The sequence below is a fragment of the Bombus huntii genome, unplaced genomic scaffold (genome assembly GCF_024542735.1).
Source record: "Bombus huntii isolate Logan2020A unplaced genomic scaffold, iyBomHunt1.1 ctg00000265.1, whole genome shotgun sequence".
Classification (NCBI taxonomy): Eukaryota; Metazoa; Arthropoda; class Insecta; order Hymenoptera; family Apidae; genus Bombus; species Bombus huntii.
The window spans coordinates 32,117-37,816 of NW_026099475.1; the positions used below are offsets into that span (position 1 = coordinate 32,117).

General features: G+C 45.7%; 1 non-coding gene across 1 annotated transcript; it reads left to right on the forward strand.

The window, feature by feature from the left end:
* Positions 1-1,842: 1,842 nt before the first annotated feature.
* Positions 1,843-3,765, forward strand: LOC126877869 (small subunit ribosomal RNA). The gene has a single exon (XR_007695410.1). It is a non-coding gene; the product is annotated as a small subunit ribosomal RNA (ribosomal RNA).
* The last annotated feature ends 1,935 nt before the right edge of the window (positions 3,766-5,700 follow it).

Genomic DNA, 5,700 nt, shown 5'->3' on the forward strand with positions numbered 1-5,700 from the left:
AAAACGTTTGGACCGACACGACCGGTCGTTGGAACATAGAAAAATTCCGAGCCGGTACGTTGGGACTTAGAAAAATTCCGAGGGCGAAAAAGTTTTTTCGAGTTTATTCGTTAAAAAGCGTTACAAGGTATGAATTTTTTTGCATAAATCGACGTAACTCGACGAAATACGTCGGGATTAATGGTTTATTTCCGTCCGAGAACGATTTTTAAAAACGGACCTATGCGGCCGGTCGTTCGTACTTAGAAAATTTTCGGACCGAACACTCTTTTTCGATTAATTCGTTAAAAAGCGTTATAACGTACGAATATTTTTCAAGAAATCGTTATAACTCGATAAAATACGTCGGGATTAAGCGTTTATATCGTCGGCAGACGGATATAAAAACGTTTGGACCGACACGACCGGTCGTTGGAACATAGAAAAATTCCGAGCCGGTACGTTGGGACTTAGAAAAATTCCGAGGGCGAAAAAGTTTTTTCGAGTTTATTCGTTAAAAAGCGTTACAAGGTATAAATTTTTTTACGGGAATCGTTCTATCTCTATTAAATACGTCGGGATTAAACATTTTTATCGATTTTTTCAAAAAATTAGCGTTCGTCGAACTGACACGACTGGGATATTTTTCTAATTTTTTCGTTAATTAACGTTACAAGGTATATATTTTTTTGCATATTTCTACTTATTTTAACGTATTGTAATTGATTATAAACTTATTTTTTGTCCGTATTCGATAAAAGAGTATGTTTACTGATGCAATTTTTCGGTGAAAAAAAAAATTAATTTTTTGGTAAAAATGCATTTCTATTATGTTAATAAAACGTCTGGTAATGTATTTCGATGGTTGGATATTGGCTTTGTATAGTAGTGATCGAGCGTTCGCGAGACTAAGTTCCAGCGTCCCTTCCGAACGGTACGTTGCTACGGAGGTTTTGCACCGTAAGCGCGCGGCCGCTAGCCCGGCCGGCGCCGGCCTTCCGGCTGGCGCTTTCGTATCTATAAGAGAGACGTCGAGCCGGACGGTTCGGTCGGAACAGCGTTGAGCGCGTGGCTATTCTACGGCCTCGGTTGAGAATTCAGTCACCGCTCCTCGAGTCTTAGTGTATTTTACGCTATTTCTCGACTGTTCCTCCGTTCTCGTTCTGGTTTTTTCTCTACACTGCTGCGCCGCGGGTCGCTGTCCTGGACGTAATGACCAAATATCGTGGCAAGGTTCCCCTGAGTCGGGAAGCTGGTGACCTGTGTGTACGTATTCTAACAAAAATTGTTAGATGCGTGTGTGCTTGTACTAACTGAGCATCGATTCATTCAAAAGAGTATAACCGTCTGCTTTCTATAAAAACTTCTGCTTTCGCAGAAGTATCCGATGAGGCGGTAGGAGCGTACTATCTTTGCGTAGTATGTCTTCTGCCGAAAATGTTCTACCGATTGAAAGAATATTCTTACGGTATGTCCAGCGCGACGCACTGGGATACGCGCTTGTTCGTTCAGCGTGAGGTGCGTATACGTGCTTTACCGCTAAGATATTCTAATAAGTCTTTTTACACGAAGACAGCATTATGGAAATGTTCCTTTAGAAGTACGATTCTAAACATTTTATATAAGACTATGAGAAAGAGAGAGAGAGAAGAGAGGAGGTGGAGTTGAGAATTACAAAGTGGCTGCGAGCGGCGTTCGAAGATTATTACTGAACTATGGGTGTATCTCGAACGTCGCTAGGAGATATATTTTATAGATATATCTATCTTAAGAACGAAAAGTCTCGTCGTACGGTGCTTACGTCCCACCTACGACACGAAGAGAACTTAAACGAAATTTATAAGAATTGTTATACGAATAAGATCCCTGGTTGATCCTGCCAGTAGTCATATGCTTGTCTCAAAGATTAAGCCATGCATGTCTCAGTACATGCCGCATTAAGGTGAAACCGCGAATGGCTCATTAAATCAGTTATGGTTTCTTAGATCATACCTACATTTACTTGGATAACTGTGGTAATTCTAGAGCTAATACATGCAAACAGATTCCGACCAGAGATGGTAGGAATGCTTTTATTAGATCAAAACCAATCGGTGGCGGATGGCTCGTCTGTCCGTCCATCGTTTGTTTTGGTGACTCTGAATAACTTTGTGCTGATCGCATGGTCATCTAGCACCGGCGACGCATCTTTCAAATGTCTGCCTTATCAACTGTCGATGGTAGGTTCTGCGCCTACCATGGTTGTAACGGGTAACGGGGAATCAGGGTTCGATTCCGGAGAGGGAGCCTGAGAAACAGCTACCACATCCAAGGAAGGCAGCAGGCGCGCAAATTACCCACTCCCGGCACGGGGAGGTAGTGACGAAAAATAACGATACGGGACTCATCCGAGGCCCCGTAATCGGAATGAGTACACTTTAAATCCTTTAACGAGGACCAATTGGAGGGCAAGTCTGGTGCCAGCAGCCGCGGTAATTCCAGCTCCAATAGCGTATATTAAAGTTGTTGCGGTTAAAAAGCTCGTAGTTGAATCTGTGTGTCACAGTGTCGGTTCACCGCTCGCGGTGTTTAACTGGCATTATGTGGTACGTCCTATCGGTGGGCTTAGCTCCTCGCGGGCGGTCCAACTAATATCCCATCGCGGTGCTCTTCACTGAGTGTCGAGGTGGGCCGATACGTTTACTTTGAACAAATTAGAGTGCTTAAAGCAGGCTACCTTCGCCTGAATACTGTGTGCATGGAATAATGGAATAGGACCTCGGTTCTATTTTGTTGGTTTTCGGAGCCCCGAGGTAATGATTAATAGGGACAGATGGGGGCATTCGTATTGCGACGTTAGAGGTGAAATTCTTGGATCGTCGCAAGACGGACAGAAGCGAAAGCATTTGCCAAAAATGTTTTCATTAATCAAGAACGAAAGTTAGAGGTTCGAAGGCGATCAGATACCGCCCTAGTTCTAACCATAAACGATGCCAGCCAGCGATCCGCCGAAGTTCCTCCGATGACTCGGCGGGCAGCTTCCGGGAAACCAAAGCTTTTGGGTTCCGGGGGAAGTATGGTTGCAAAGCTGAAACTTAAAGGAATTGACGGAAGGGCACCACCAGGAGTGGAGCCTGCGGCTTAATTTGACTCAACACGGGAAACCTCACCAGGCCCGGACACCGGAAGGATTGACAGATTGATAGCTCTTTCTTGATTCGGTGGGTGGTGGTGCATGGCCGTTCTTAGTTGGTGGAGCGATTTGTCTGGTTAATTCCGATAACGAACGAGACTCTAGCCTGCTAAATAGACGTAACTTATGGTATCTCGAAGGCCCCCGGCTTCGGTCGGTGGGTTTTTACTACCAACGTACAAACAAATCTTCTTAGAGGAACAGGCGGCTTCTAGCCGCACGAGATTGAGCAATAACAGGTCTGTGATGCCCTTAGATGTTCTGGGCCGCACGCGCGCTACACTGAAGGAATCAGCGTGTTTTCCCTGGCCGAAAGGCCCGGGTAACCCGCTGAACCTCCTTCGTGCTAGGGATTGGGGCTTGCAATTATTCCCCATGAACGAGGAATTCCCAGTAAGCGCGAGTCATAAGCTCGCGTTGATTACGTCCCTGCCCTTTGTACACACCGCCCGTCGCTACTACCGATTGAATGATTTAGTGAGGTCTTCGGACTGGTGCGCGGCCAATGTGATAAGCATTGCCGATGTTACCGGGAAGATGACCAAACTTGATCATTTAGAGGAAGTAAAAGTCGTAACAAGGTTTCCGTAGGTGAACCTGCGGAAGGATCATTAACGATACGATACCAAAAGAATTTGACTTGAACACATATAAAAACTATGAAATATATATCACAATGGTCGGTAAGGAGCCGTACTCCTCCTGTATCGACGAAAGTATATACGACGTATTAACAAGCTATATACTTTAACAAACGAAAACGCCAGGGAGCTTGGCAACCTCCGTTGGCACGAATAGAAATATTCTTAAGGAGGAGACGACCCTCCAGCTACGGAATTATACGAAGAGAAGGTGGCACTCTCTCTCGATCATCGGGATGAAGAGATATATATATACAAGTATAAAAACGAAATGCGAATGAAACTTATTCGAGGCGCCTGCGTGAGGTCGTAAACAGAAAGACCCGCCGTCTCCGAATAAAACATATAACATATAATATATATATATATGAAATTCTAATAAAAGGGAACTCTAGCTTCGAAAGAGCCAACAAAAGTTAAGGCTCGATATCAAACGAAAAAATTACGATGGAAACCAGGTGTAAAGAGAAATGCAGTCGTGGCGCCTGCGAGAGGCCGTACACAGAAAGACCCGCCGTCACGATCTCGTATTTCGTATTTGCATCGTGGAAACCGTACAAACGAAATATAAAAGTCCATGCAAACTAATAAGAAAATCTCTAAAGTGCCTCGTGTCGGAGTGATCATGCTCGCCTATTCTCTTCTATGTTTCGTGGTCTGTGTTGCGTTTGTTCTCCTCCTAGCAACGGGACATATCGAAGACTCCTCTTTGGGATCGAACGAAGCGTCTAGAACGAGTCGACGAGAGCGAAAGAACTTGTAGCGAGTCGCGCAGAGCGAAAGGATACCGATATACATCTTCGAAGGTTCTCTTCGAAGATCCATGGATACCTTCTGCGTCGACTTCTCTCGTCTCTTTCATCGAAACTCTCGTCGTTCTCGAAACGTGCTTCCTACCCAAAGGGCGTGTGCTCTTCGTATGTCGTTTCGTTCGAAATAACGAAACCACGTGTAACATACTCGTGGATCGGGTAACCTAGAACGAAGACGCATCGCGTGGATGTTGGCCCGCTATGCGACGATGACCGATGATGATGATGATGATGATGATGATGATATGATGATGATGTCGATGTCGACGACGACGACGATGAAGACGATGTGTAGCAACGATTCGTAACTAGTCTAGCCGAAGTTCGTTCAGAGGGGAACGCCGCCGGCTTCGAAGCCTCGATGTCGTGAGTCGGACACCCGTGCCGTCGCTAGAGTTTTTCAAACTCTGCTTCTGGATATTGGGACGAAAGACCGCTCGAGGACGACGACAGCCGTGCGTGCGTATCCCATCGAATTTTTTTTACACCACCTGAACGAGACTAAAGTTTCGTCTAGTTGATCGTCTACCGTCGCATAATGTATATTATATACCGTTCAGAGGGGACCGGCTGTCTATCCTCGTTGTCGTGAGTCGGACACCCGTGCCGTCGCTAGAGTTTTTCAAACTCTGCTTCTGGATATCGGGACGAAAGACCGCGCGAGGACGACGGATGCGAGTCCCATCGAATTTTTGACTTACACACTACCTGAACGAGACTTAAAGTTTCATATTATATACCGTTCAGAGGGGACCGGCTGTCTATCCTCGTTGTCGTGAGTCGGACACCCGTGCCGTCGCTAGAGTTTTTCAAACTCTGCTTCTGGATATCGGGACGAAAGACCGCGCGAGGACGACGGATGCGAGTCCCATCGAATTTTTGACTTACACACTACCTGAACGAGACTTAAAGTTTCATATAATATACCGTTCAGAGGGGACCGGCTGTCTTTCCTCGTTGTCGTGAGTCGGACACCCGTGCCGTCGCTAGAGTTTTTCAAACTCTGCTTCTGGATATCGGGACGAAAGACCGCGCGAGGACGACGGATGCGAGTCCCATCGAATTTTTTATTTACACACTACCTGAACGAGACTTA